Source organism: Peromyscus maniculatus, chromosome 14, assembly GCF_049852395.1.
Source record: "Peromyscus maniculatus bairdii isolate BWxNUB_F1_BW_parent chromosome 14, HU_Pman_BW_mat_3.1, whole genome shotgun sequence".
NCBI classification, from domain to species: domain Eukaryota; kingdom Metazoa; phylum Chordata; class Mammalia; order Rodentia; family Cricetidae; genus Peromyscus; species Peromyscus maniculatus.
In genome coordinates, this window is record NC_134865.1 from 70421213 (window position 1) to 70435518 (window position 14306).

Here is a 14306-nt window from a genome sequence, read left to right on the forward strand (position 1 = left end):
TGGTGGTAAATCCAAGGAGCAGCACATCAGACACTTCCTCACACACGGGCGCGGGATCACTCTGTTTTCCAGACGGTGAATGTCCGAGAGGAGGACAGCTTTACCAGGCGGCCCCCTGTCCTCAGTGACTGGGTGGTGGAAAGTTCCCGCCAACCATAACTTGAGTGAGAAACAAGCATTCAATGGGGAAACACACTGAGTTTTTGGTTTTTATTTAAAATTAGGTCACCAGGCTTGTGACCACAAGCCTCCTTGCCCTCTGAACCATCTCATCAGCCCCTCCCCATGTCTTTGCAGAGTCCTTCCTCGGCATCCTAACCTGTTTCTGTAAAGACACGGGTCTGACGAGATTAGGACCCTCCCAGTGGCTTTAATTAAATAACTTCTTTGAAGGTTCCCACATGCAAGCCGGGCGGTGGTGGCACACGCCTTTAATCCCAGCACTCAGGAGGCAGAGGCAGGCAGATCTCTGTGAGTTTGAGAAGAGCCTGGTCTACAGAAAAAGTTCCAGGACAGCCAGGACTGTAACAAAGAGAAACCCTGTCTCAAAAAAAGGAAAAAAGGTCCTACATGCAAATGCAGGCACATTCTGGAACACGGGGGCGGGGGGAGGGGGGGGGGGCGCGGGCTTCAATACACGAATTTTGAAGGAGCACAACTGGGTTCCTAATACCCAGTTGGGATTGTATGACATTCTTCGATTTGTACTTGTTTTTGGAGGGGGCAGCTATTGCTTTTTGCTTATGGCAATCCTTGGTGGATTTGGGTTATGATTGTGGTGTAAATTTTTCATGGACTATAAATGTAAGAACACAGTGGAAGGGTCAGCTTGTAGACAAAACATAAGAATTAATAGTATATCAAAAATTGTGATGGGAGACACAGATACCCGAATTCGGGGAACATGGCTGAGGTGACCCCTTAGGCTAGCCCAAATTCTCACGAGCACTCTTTAAAAGAACTTGTTTTCATTTTAATTTTATTCGCTTATGCATCCATTTAATTGAGGAGCTATAAAATGTTTCAAAGGGGGGTTGTGGAGACATTATGGAGTCAAGTGAATTGTGCTGTCAGAGCAGAGAAAGGAATCATTCAGTTCAGTCTGGGAGAGCCGGAAAGGTGTCCCAGGGGTGGTCATAGTTTATTTAGCTCACAATATTGGAGGTCTAAGAATGTGGCATCTGGTTGGCCCTAGTGAAGGTCGTCCGGTTGTATCACAACATAGCAAATGACCTCATTACAAGAATGCTTGCAAGAAAAAAAAAAATCGCATTGTGATCTGGGAAGCAAGATAGAGCCCAGACTGCTGAACTGTTTCCATAGCAACCCATTATCCTGAGAACTAACATACTCCACTAAGAGTAGCCTTCGTCCCTTCCGAAGGCAGGGCCTCATCATTCTTACCCTCCACTGGGCCCTATGTTAGTTCTTCAGACCCATGCCTATAGCTGGGACATTTTTAAATGAGCTAAGATTGATTTGGGTTCACATTTCCAGAGATTTGAGTCCATACTCTGGCCTGAAAGTGAAGCTGAGCATCCTAGGGGGGGGGCATATGGTTCAGCAAAGCTGCTCACCTTACCTTACACAGGAAGCAGAGAGAGTGGGAGGAAAGGGCAGGAGGCAAGGTGTACACCCCAATGACCCAGTTCCCCTAACCAGACTCCACCTTACGTAGTTCCACCGCTTTCTAATAATTCATTCACATTTGGAATCTACACATAGGTTAAGTCACTGATGAAGGAACAGCCCTCTATCCAACACTTCTCCAAAGCCCCAACTGAGCACTGTTCGTACTAGGGACCAAAACTCCAATTTCATGAGCCTTTTGGAAGGCTGATTCACATTCAACCGTAAGAAGCTCACCTCCTAAAGGTTAGTCTTTCAAGTTCAAGGTGAGATGTGAGACAGACCTCCAGGGTGTGACTGACCGGGTAAGCCTGAAGGACAGAAAGCAGGCCTGTGTTGGCAGACCAGTGACAGAGGAGGGCATGATGGGTGAGGACATAGATAAAGATCAGGCCAGAACACACACAAAGCCTTGTAGCTGGGGTAAGAAGTAGGCCTACAGCAAGCATGAGGAAAAACATTGGAGTTTTGGAGTAGCGGGGAGGGTGGGTGAGAGGAGTGACGTCATCTTGTCCAGCCTAACGCCTACCTGTGAGAGCGAAAGAGTACTTCTGCCTGTCTCAAAGTTTGGTAACCTTACCAGAAGAGAGGCTTTACACCATCTCTCCAAGTCCAGTTTCTATACCTTAAAGCCACATTCACCTCATCAGATAAACCACAAAGCTGTGTGGTGTCTCCACAGGAGGAGCTCGCAGGCTATTTGTCTCTGAAGGGCCATTACCGGGTACACTGTAAGACTTTAGCATCATAGGCTGACGCCTTAACCCCAAATACCTCAGAATGCGATTTGGAAATAAGGTCATTTTATACATATTTAGTAAATGCATTGTCCTCAAGTAGTGTGGGCCCTAACCTGGTATCACTAGAGTCTGAGAAAGGGAAAATTTAGATACAGACACAGGACAAATAATACGTGAGGATGAAAACAGAGATTGGAATAATCCAATGTGAGAAAGATACAGCCAACCATGATGATCAAGCCAATTAAGAGTATATGAGTCAGCCGGGCGGTGGTGGCGCACGCCTTTAATCCCAGCACTCGGGAGGCAGAGCCAGGCAGATCTCTGTGAGTTCGAGGCCAGCCTGGGCTACCAAGTGAGCTCCAGGAAAGGCGCAAAATTACGCAGAGAAACCCTGTCTCGAAAAAACCAAAAAAAAAAAAAAAAGAGTATATGAGTCCTTTATTTGGACTCATGACCAGAGTCTCTTGGTGTCAAAACTCAGGGATACTCATTTTTTTAAGGCAAACTCCATGATTATATCCATGGTAGATGAAGGTCAGAAGAATCTTGTAATATTTGTTTTGACAGAACATATTTGTTATTTTAGACACAACATAACAATTCATTTTGACTTAAACACTAATTATTTTGGTTAATACACCTGGACCATGGTCAAGGGCTGGAAAATCTCAAATGTGTTGCCAAGGCTGACCTGGCTGCTGTGGGGAGTAGAGGGCTGAGAAGTGTCTAAGCCAGTGGTCCTCAACCTGTGGGTCATGACCCCTCTGGGAGGGGGGGCACATGCAGATATCCTATATATCAGATATTTATATTGCAATTCATAAGAGTAGCAAAATTTACAGTCATGAAGATGCAACGAAATAATTTTATGGTTGGGGGTCACCACAACATGAGGAACTGTGTTAAAGAGGCGCAGCGTTAGGAAGTTGGGAGTCACTGCTCTAATGGACACAAAATGGAGTCAGAACAAAACAGTGTTAGCTCAGTCACTTCAAACTGAGAGCAAGGCCAAAGAAAGTGATTGTCAGCGAGGTCCCGGAAGCCAAGAGAAAGACCTGGACGGAGTCTCCCTCAGCCTCAGGAAGGGCCAGCACAGAGGTCAGCCTTCTAGACCTCAGAGCTTTGAGACAACAGATTTCTGTTGGGTATGCCCAACAGACTACTACTGTGTTCCAAACAGATTTTAAGCCAGGTGTGGGGATGCACACCTTTAATCCCAGCACTCAGGAGGCAGAGGAAGGAGGATCTCTGTGAGTCAAGGCCAGCCTGGTCTAGAGAGTGAGCTCCAGAACAGCCAGGACTACATAGAAAGACCCTGTTTGAAAAAAAAGAGGGGGGATGATTTAGATCCTATAGTCAAGAGAATCTCTGAGTGATCAACTCAGTTCCAGAACTATCACAGAGAAGCAACCATAGACAATGCGTCACCAAATGAGTGTAAATGTTCCAGTGAGGCCTGCTCAGAAGAGAAAGGGGTGGGCAGATGAGCCTGGCTTGTGGTCACAGTTTGCTAGACCCTGTCCAGCAAAGATGGTGCCTCATCCCACCCTACACGAGTTAGGCTGTTTGGGAGCTCTACATGTCTTTCTCCCTGAAGAACTTTGCTTTTGTTTGTAACTTGGGGCTAAAAAGAACTCATCTATCATATTACAAGGGTATAGCGGGCATTGTGCTAATTAATCACTTTATGTGAATTCTCTTATAGTCCCAACGACCCGGATTAGTGTCTCCAACTCCATGTTACAGAAGCGAAAATGGATTAAGGCCTGCGTGCGAACCAAGTTGCCCCAGAGTCACACCCAGCGGGCTCTCTGGAGAGCCAGGCACAGCCCCAACTGTGGCTCCAGCAAAACACACGGGGAAGGGACTTCCCAGTGCTAAAAATGACATCATCAGACTTCTTTCCTCTCACACTAGTCTTCTCTCCTTCGACCCCCCCCCCCCCCCCCGCCATGTTCCATCATAAAAATACATTGAAATAAATTTCCCTTCCAGCTAAGACATCCAGTCCCTTCCTCCCTGGGCTGTGATCGACTACTGAAAATTATTTTGGAGAGTTGTTCATTTGTCTCCTTTCTAATCACTGGCACATCTTTATTCAAGCCATAACCTTAATAATCCTGTCAATGTTATTATTGTCACTGGGCCAATGGGGCCAGCTGCACAAACTTCCCAGCCTTGGTTGGAGCAGTTGATGAGCTGTGAACAGTGGTCAAGCAGTATGCTTTCATTTCTTCAGCCCCCCCCTCCCCATATTCACCTGTTTCCGTTCCCACTGGCCCTATCAAGGCTAGTCCTCTTTATTTCACAGCTGGATTCTTACAGCAGTTGGTCCCCATGCCTCTGAGCTATTTTATTTCTCATTTCTTCCGCGTGCGATTCTCAGATCCATCTTCCTAGCACCGCTCTTCAGTCATGATTGTTCCACTGCTGGAGACCCAGTGACAGCTCCCCATTGCCCCCCAAAATCAGGCTCCTTGATCTGGCCTCCACCCTTGCCAAAATGGCCTTCTAGATTTCTGTGAATAAATCGGGCATTTCTTTCAAGGCAAATGTGTTTCGAGTTCCAGCGGAGCACCTCTGATTTTTGTACAACTCCTCTTCTGCCGGAAATGTCAGCGTCACCCATGAGATCCCGTGAACGTGGGGAAGCAAGAAAACTGGCAGGTACAGAGACACAAACAGTTCCACCAAAGCCGCCAGTCAGGTAGGACACACAACAAAGGTCTTTCCCTCTAGGTGGGACTAAAGGAAAACTGAACGCAAAGGTTAATTCATGCAAATGGAATATTCTACCCCATTAAAATGTTACCTGGGTATGCATGAGCTGGAAAGCACTGCATTTGTTTTTAAAATATATGTTCTCTTAAAACCAGAACAGTACAATGGGACCAGGGGGTAGAGAGGAGCGCCAGAAAGGGAGCTAACATGATAGACATGCTGTGAAGGGTAAATGGGGAAACTGAGGGGTTGTCTTCATTGGAGAAGGAGGAGGGCAGTGAATACAGAACGGGGGGGGGATGAATATCAGCAAGGGTGTCTGAAAAGCCCTAAGGGAGGTTGGGGATTAGCTCAGTGGTAGAGCGCTTGCCTAGCAAGCATGAGGCCCTGGGTTCGATCCTCAGCTCACCCCCCCCAAAAAAAAGCCCTAAGGGATCATATTATTTTATATTTACTTAAAATACATATAAGTATATATGTGTAGGTATGGATACGGTAAGAGAAGTTTTACTACTTGGAGTGATAATGTTCCCCCAAAAGCCATGGACTATCTAAAAAAACAAAAACAAACCCATAGTATCAGACATAGGACGGCCTTTCCAGTTGTTGGCCAGGGGAGTCCAAAAGACTCCCCAAACAGTATAGGCTATTGGTGTTGCCCATGGTTGCCTCCTGGAAATTGAAGGTAAGCCCCTATTGTTAGAGACACCACACATTTCAGAGGAGTAGATTTGACTATTATTCCACACAGGGCTCAGAGGGATAGAAATGGATCCTCCTCTCAGAGAACTAGCCTTTATGGTACCATTTTATTGTGTTACACACACATACACACACACACACACACACACACACACACACACACACAAACACGCATGAATACATAAATATAACCTCTGAGTCCATTTAGTATTGCTTGTATGTCCGTCTACGTTTCCAAGGCTGAACATTGATGTTAGATAACCAATTAGGAGCCCATCCCTGGGGAGTTCTCCTTCTTCATAAGTTGCCTGGAGCTCTTGATCTGGGAGTTGGGCCCCCATAAAATTTCCCTCTTCCGCATTAATATAGACATTGGTGTCATTGCTCAGGTCTTGCTTAGACAGCCATGCTGTTGAGATTTCACAGGTACACCTTCCCCGCCATTTCTAGGAAACCCAATCTCACAGCCGGCCTCCCCAGGTGCTAAGACTCTTAAAATCTTTCCGCCTCCTCTTCTGTGATGTTTCCGTGAACTGAGGTGTGGGTGTTGTATCGTAGATGTATCAGCTGGGACTGGGCGTGCTACAACCAGTGGTTCTCTGCATTTTGACCAGATGTGGCTCTCTGTGATGGTCTTTAACACAAAGAGAAGCTCCTATGACGAGAGGCGAGAGCTCCACTTCTCTGTGCGGAGAAGGACAAGTACTTAGAACGCAGTTAGGAATCATACTGACTTAGGAAAGTGACGGCAGCCGTTCTCCTCCGAGACCCATGGCCTCTCTAGCTATAGGCCGTTGGCTACAATCCACTACCAGGCATGGTTTCTCGCCTGTTGAGTGAGCCTTAAGTCCATCACAGGGAGACTCCGTTGTCAGGTTTATTAACAGACAGAAAGAGAAGCTGTTGGTGTAGAGGTGGCATACTTGATTCCTGTTGTTGTTGTTGTTTTGGTTTGTTTGTTTTTTCCAGACAAGATTTCTTTGTGTATCCCTGGATGTCCTAGAACTTGATTCGGAGACCAGGCTGGCCTCAAAACTTAGAGAATCACCTACTTCTGCCTCCCAAGTGCTGGGATTAAGGACATGTGCCACCACTGCCTACTGGTATACTTGCTTCTTGATGAACCTGGCCAAGGAACACCACCCACCATTCAGGCTCAACCCTATGGCAAGAACAATAGCACCTTGACACAGGGGTGGTGTCTTAGTTTCTTTCCAGGCCACTGTAACAAAATACTTGGACAAAAGCAAAGTAAGGAGAAAGGATTCCTTTTAACTCACAGTTAGAGATACAGTTCATCATGACTAGAGGCCACAGCCCCAGGAGCTGGCCACATTGTATCCCCAGCCAAGAAGCAGAGAGCAATAAATGTTTGCACACAGTTGCTCAGCTCCTCTCTTCCTTTACACAAGTCTGTCTCTCCTGCCCAGGGATCACAGTGAAGGTGAGTCTTACATGTCAATTAATGCAATCAAGATAATCTTTCCCAAGTGAGCCCAACATCCCAAATCCCAGGTGATTCTAGATTCTGTCAGGTAACAATTAACACTACCTCGGGAGCCTAGAAAATGAGTCTCTGGTTAGGCAGCCATTTCTCAAAAATGGCCTCATAATATTGAAGAGGAAGTAAGGAATGCAATGGGCAGCTAGGTTTTCTTTATATATGGACAGTCAATATCAAGTACCGGTAACCTTTGTTCTCAGGCTACATATAATCTGTTCAAATGTGGCAGTCAGGTAGAGAATTAAGAAAGAAAGAAAGAAAGAAAGGAAGAAGAAAGAAAGAAAGAAAGAAAGAAAGAAAGAAAGAAAGAAAGAAAGAAAGAAAGAAAGGGAGGAAGGAAGGAAGGGAGGAAGAGAGAGAAAAAGAAAGAGAAAGAAAGAGGGAGGGAGAAGGAAAGGAAGGAAGGAAGGAAGGAAGGAAGGAAGGAAGGAAGGAAAGGAAGGAAGGAAGGAAGGAAGGAAGGAAGGGAGAGGAGAGAGAGAGAGAGAGAGAGAGAGAGAGAGAGAGAGAGAGAAGAAAGAAAGAAAGAAAGAAAGAAAGAAAGAAAGAAAGAAAGAGAAAGAAAGAAAGAAAGAAAGAAAGAGAGAGAGAAAGAGAAAGAGAGAAAGAAAAAAAGAAAGAAAGCAGGCTGGAGAGATAGCCCAGAAACTGAGTGATTGCTGCTCTCCCAGAGGACCTAGTTTTAGTTCCCAACATCCATGTCAGGCAGCTCACAATCACCTGTAACTCCAGCTCCAGGGCATACCCCCTACTGGCCATTAGGGCACATGCACACACACATGTCCACACACACACAGAGAGAGAGAGAGAGAGAGAGAGAGAGAGAGAGAGAGAGAGAGAGAGAGAGAGAGAGAGAGAGAGAGAGAGAGAGAGAGAGATCAATTTTTAAAAATAGAAACTAAGCAAATTCCCCTAACACTTTCTATCATGGCACTCTGCCTGGGTAGCTCCTTGTCACACTCCAGGTCTCAGTGGGGTCTTTCCTGATACTTCAGTTCATTCTGTACACACTTCTAACGCCACACATCTCCTGTGCGTGACACCATAGTTGCAATCTCACACGTGTTTGATGATTATGTGAACATCCATCTCTCTTGTTGGCCTCTACAATCCATAGTGTAGGGAAACCAACCACCGTTATCTAGCACAGAAGTAAATTTACAGTAGGGTCTCTAGACACAAGCATTGGCCGAATAAACAAAGATGTTTGTTCATGGAAAATGAAAATGTGGGTCTAGAGAAAGAAGATGATCTGGGCATGGCGGTCCGTGTCTGTAATCCCAGTACTCAGGAGGTTGAAGCAGGAAGACTACTGAGAGGCTGAGGCCAGCCTGGTCTACAGAGTGAGTTTCATGGCCAGCTTGGGCTACAGTGTTTGAACTTGTACATAAAAAGAGTGTTTTTAAAAACCATATTTATTTTAGCAATTGTTAATAATTAGTTTGTGTTAGTAATTACATTAGTAACAAATATCCCCACCCCTGCCCCAGATCTGAATGACTTGTAATGTTTTACTCAAAGGTTTATGAATTGGCTTCTGTGCCTTGGGGTCAGTCTGCAGTCACTTTATGACTATCCATTCCTTATATATCTTTTGCCTAGACCAATATAAAAGATCAGCTACTACTTTGAGCTTTTTCAGCTGGATTCTTACAGTCTGTATCTTCACAGTGAAATCTCTAGCACTCGTATTTTCTTGGCTGATATGGTCATATAAGACAGGGAACAGCTCTATTCTAGAAAGCCTTGGTGCAATGTAAGAGGATGAAGGAATCACTATTTTTTTTTAACTAAGGCAATCTATCACATCCTGACTTTATACTGCATATGGTGTGTGTGTGTGTGTGTGTGTGTGTGTGTGTGTGTGTGTGTGTGTGTGACCAATCATACTGTCCTTGAAAGGTAAACTATTTAAAGTTAGAATGAGGGAGACTGCCTGTGTATGGGTTCCAAATCATGTAGGATACTTTATTGATTGCTGCAGTGATTTATAAAAAGAATTGCAAGATCTTTCCATTTAAATGGTGTCAGAACCAGGTCCTAGCTTTATTTAGAGCTCCTCTCAAAAATAAGTGAATTGTGACTCATTAGTAAGTGTAGCAGGAATAGCAAAGCTGAGGCTTGCTGCCTTCAAATAGTACCATGCTCGAACCATTCTAGAAAACACACACTATACCCACCAGCGTCTGGTCCACCGTCAAGTGCAGGGCTGGTGCTTAACAAGTCTCAGAGATGAGAAGTCCTTTCATCTCTTGGCAGTTTACATCTTTTCCAGTAGACACAGAAAACAACAGGCCGCCCCTACCACAAACATTTCCTACAAACCAGCTTTATGCGCCTCATGAGTGACGGGCGCTCAATTCTTCGATAGACCGACAAGAACACCAAGTGTTTGAAAGTCACCCTCTCTCTCTCTCTTTGCTCTGTCCCTTTGCAAGCTCTCAGTGTATTCAAATACAATTGATGCCGTAAGCCCCGACTGATTAAATAAGAGGGGGACAGCTTACTGTGATCTTCTGCAGAAGCTGTGCAGATGTCAGGGCGAAACGTGAATCAAAAAATCAAGAAGAAAGGATATTTCAAATGCCTCGTGGAGCATTCATATTTGAAAAGGGAAAATGTACTCGTTCAAACATTTATGTGGCTACAGGGCCACTTCTACCAACGGCAATGAGACTCTAAATGGATTCTCCCATCCTTGAAGTTGTCTTTGTAGGATTTCTGACAGATTCTTCCTATCTTCAATTTTAAATTGACTAAATGAAGATGAATATAACATGAGACTCAAGGCTCCTGCTGACAACTATGGGTGAAAAGTAAAGATTTCAAGCAAATACGAGCCCACCTTAGTGGTCCAGCACCTCTGGGTAGAAGGGTTGTAGACCCCAATGGGAGAATGCCTGAGTGCCATACTTCACTCTGTAAATGGATCCACGAAGTTCCTTTCCCTCTCAGGAGGGACTTGTATTAGGCCCCGCAATTCTGCCTTGAGACACTGGCCAGCAAAAACGATCAAAAGTTAGCAGAATAGCCACCGAGGCAACCAAGTTACCTTTGTAAGTTGCCTTTGCTGGGCAAGCATCTCCTTGCAGCAAGCACCCCCCACTTCTGCAAGACTGGGGTTCTAGACAACTCTTTCTATGGGGCCAGCCCCCCAAATGTGTCACATTTGGAACACAGCAGCCATCATTTTTCTCTCTCAGTCTCGCTGAGTGACCACGCGGCTCTCTCCGGGTCACGTCTGCAGTTGAGTGTGTTTGCGGTCAGGTGGCAGGAGACGGGAGGATCAGCCGGATGTCCCTGGAACGTTGGGCCCTCTTCCCTCTCCACCAAGCCTGGGGTCATCTTCCTACTGCGCCTCCCAAGGAAGGTAGCCAGATGAATGCCTCGGTAGGTTAGGACCTCTGGGAAGCAGAATGTGGCACTTCCCACCGTGATCAAATGTTTGTGTCCCCCCCCCCCCAATGCGTGTGTTGAAACCCAATCCCAACATGACGGTAGTGGTAGGTGAGGCCTTTGGGGAAAGATCTCTTCCCGTGTGAAACATCCCCCACCCAGCCCAAGCCGGTTTGTTCTCTTCACTGGTAAGTACACGGCAGGAGGTGCCCCTTAAGAGCAAGAAGGTTCTCAATCAGTTGGCTGTTGCTTTGATCTGGAACTTTCCAGCCTCTAGAGCCATGCTGGTGGGATGAGGAGAGGGGACAGACAAGGAGGCTCTGGCTGTCCTTCTCTAGTCCTTTGAAGGATTTCTCTTCCTTTCTCCCGCATTGATAATTTCATACACATGGAGAACATAATTTGATCGTACTAGCCCCCCAATACCCTCCCTTATGCTCCTCTCACACCAAATCACCCTGTCATAATTAAAATGCTTCTCTACTCCTATGATAAAACTGCTGGGGGATGTCTTTCTGTACGCTGTAAGTACATGTTGTTCCCATTGGTTAATAAATAAGCTGCTTTGGCCCATGGCAAGGCAGCTTAGAGGCAGGTGGGAAATTGAAGGAGAGAGACAGGAAAGAGAAAGGCAGAATCTGGAGAGAGATGCCAGCACCACCAGGAGAAGCAAGATGTGAAAGTATCAGTCAGCCACAGCCATGTGGCAACTTATAGATAAATAGAAATAGGTTAAGTTATAAGAGCTAGCTAGCAAAAAAGTCTGCCATAGACCATACAGTTTGTAAATAATAAAAAAACCTCTGTTTGTTTACTTGGGTCTGAGTGGCTATGGGACCACAGGCTGGGTGGGACCGGAGAAAACTTACGACTACATAAAACACTGATCAAAAACAACTAGTAGAGGAAAGGGTTTATTCCATTTTACAGGTTCTAGTCCTTCACCGAGGGAAGCCAGGGCGGGGACTCAAACTCCAGGCAGGTACCCTGAAGCAGGGACTGAAGCAGAAACCGCAGAGGAATGCTGCTCACTGGCTTGGTCTGCATGGCTTGCTCGGTCTACTTTCTTATACAACCCAGGCTTGCTCAGCCTGCCCAGGGGTGGCACCACCCACAGTGGGACAGGCCCTCCCACATCCATCATCAGTCAAGAAAATGTCCCATAGACATGCCCCTAGGCCAATCTGAGGGAGGCAATTCCTCAATTGACATTCCCTCTTCCCAAGTGACTCTAATTTAAAAGTTGACAAAATCCACCCAACCTCTTCCCCCACCACCCGTGATGGACTTGTCGGCATACCCAGGCTTCTGCAGGTCTTGTGGTCAAATCACTTCAGCTGCTTTTTTGTTGTTGTTTCGGGGGGGGGGGGTGCTTCTTGAGACAGGATCTCACTCTGCACCTAGGTGGGCCTCAAATTCACCTCAGCTTCTTGAGCACTGAGGTAACAGGCATGCACCACCACTCCTGGCGCTGGCCAGCACTGGTCCTCCACAGGGAGGGTTTGGGAGGAATTATTTCAGAGTTCACCTCGTCCTGGTCCCTTGTTGCTCAAGCACGTTTCTGTTGGTGGTGTTCTCTTTCTTGGCCCTTTAGTGTGTGGACGTGGCTGAGCACATGGCCTTGCCAACTGACTGCTGTCAACACCCCAGCTTTCTGTTCATTTGTTATACATCTCCTGGAAGGCAAAATGTGTGCATGGTGTGTGCATATATCTACACATCTGTATGGGCCTGTGTGTGTGTGTGTGTGTGTGTGTGTGTGTGTGTGTGTGTGTTTGCACATGTGTGCATGTGTGTATATAGTCACTGGAGAACAAAACAAAAAAAGAAATCATCTGAAGATCTATCTGACATAGCAAATTGTAGAACGTCTGCCTTTAGAGGTAATGTTTGTTCAATCTATAAGGAAAAAAAAGAGTGAGAGATACTAGGGCATTTCTGTCGATTATTAACATGCCCTGCTGGTTTCGGGGATTGTTTTGAGTGGAGAACATATTGCGAGAGGAAATTCCCATCTCGCCATCCTTTTCATCAGGCCTATTAAGCTAATGATTTTATTTTAACAATGGCTTTCCCCACAGCCAGTCTGTCTAGGGTATAGGCTGCCAGACATGGTTACTAAACACCCAGAGACTCAGGCAATTATAGAAAATGCTATTTTTAAGTTCTATTGTATAGTTGCCTGGGCAGTGAGCTGGCTAATATCAGCTGCACAGATTCCAGAAACTTTTATTCCACCAGTGTGAGAGGGCCTTGATTCATTCAGGTGCCTCTGGGAGCTTGTGCCTAGGACTTATCCAAAGTGGGATGCCAAATGGGGAGTCATCCTTCACATTGGCATGAGGTATGAGGCAATGAGGCCCTTCTAACCTGAGGTGGGGCTCTCCGGTCTGAACAAAAATCAAGGTAGAGGACTGTGATGGTCGATTTTTATTGTCAACTTGGCACTCCCTGGAATGGCTTAGGAAGAGAGTCTAAAGGATCAGGTTGGCCTGTAAGCATGTCTGGAGGGAGGGGGCACCTTCCTTGACTGTCATTTAATGTGGGGAGAAAACCCTTGTATTAGCAACCTTTCCTTTCTATTGCTGTGATACAATACCATGACCAAGGCAACCTATAGAAGAAAAGGGTTATTGTGGCTGTGGTTCCAGAAGGTTAGAGTCCCTGAGTGGAAGTATGGTGGCAGGATCAGGAAGCAGAGGGCTCACATCTTGAACTGCAAGCATGAGACAGAGAGAGCCAACTTGGAATGGTAGCAGTCTTTGAAACCTCAAAGTCTGCCTCTTGTGACACACTTCCTTCAACAAGGCCACACCTCCTACACCAAACCAAACAGTGCCACTAACTGGGGACCAAGTATTCCAGCACCTGAGACTATAGGAGACATCTCATTCAAACCACCACAACCCAGCCCACTTGGGGTGACACCATTCCTTAGGCAGCAGGCCCTGGATCGTAAGGGAGTAGAGAATGCTGAGCGCTGAGCGTGCACACCATTATTCTCACTCCACCTGCAACTGTGGATGTGATGTGACCAGTGGTCTCAAGCCCCTGCTACTGTGACTTTTCTGCAACAGTGGATTATAACCCGAAACTGCGAGCTGGAATAAACCCTTTCTCCTCTAAGCTGTGTTTTGTTAGAGTGTTTTGTTACAGCCACAGAAAAGAAACCAGAACACGGTACAGGTGTTAGCATGTTAGACACTTGACTTCTCCACTAAATACTGTTTTCTGTGAGCCAACACGCCTTTGCCTGGTCCACACGAGTGCAATGATGCTAAGTTTAAAGGTTCTATTTGAACCAGGTGACGGTTGATAATAGCCTTGCTCAAAATTTCAAAATAGGTAAGGTTATCCATTAGAGGCATCATCTCCCTTTAGGGAATCTTTTTCCTCTGGATCTTCTCCCCAGCACCTCAGCTTGCTACCTTCAAACATCACTCTCCCCACTTCCAGTGTCCAAGCCCTCAAATACTCACAGTCCCTACTGTCCCCTGTTCCTCTTCCAGTTAAGCTTTGCCAGTCTGTTTCTTCCTCTCTGTCCCCATCAACATTTGAATCTCTAGCCTCCTCTTCTGGCCACCTGCTCTGGCTCCACTTATCCACAGATG

General features: G+C 46.1%; 1 non-coding gene across 1 annotated transcript; it reads left to right on the forward strand.

Annotated features, from left to right (window-relative positions):
* Nucleotides 1-5432: 5432 nt before the first annotated feature.
* Trnaa-agc (transfer RNA alanine (anticodon AGC)) lies at nt 5433-5512 on the forward strand. Its single transcript has one exon. It is a non-coding gene; the product is annotated as a tRNA-Ala (tRNA).
* Nucleotides 5513-14306: the final 8794 nt, after the last annotated feature.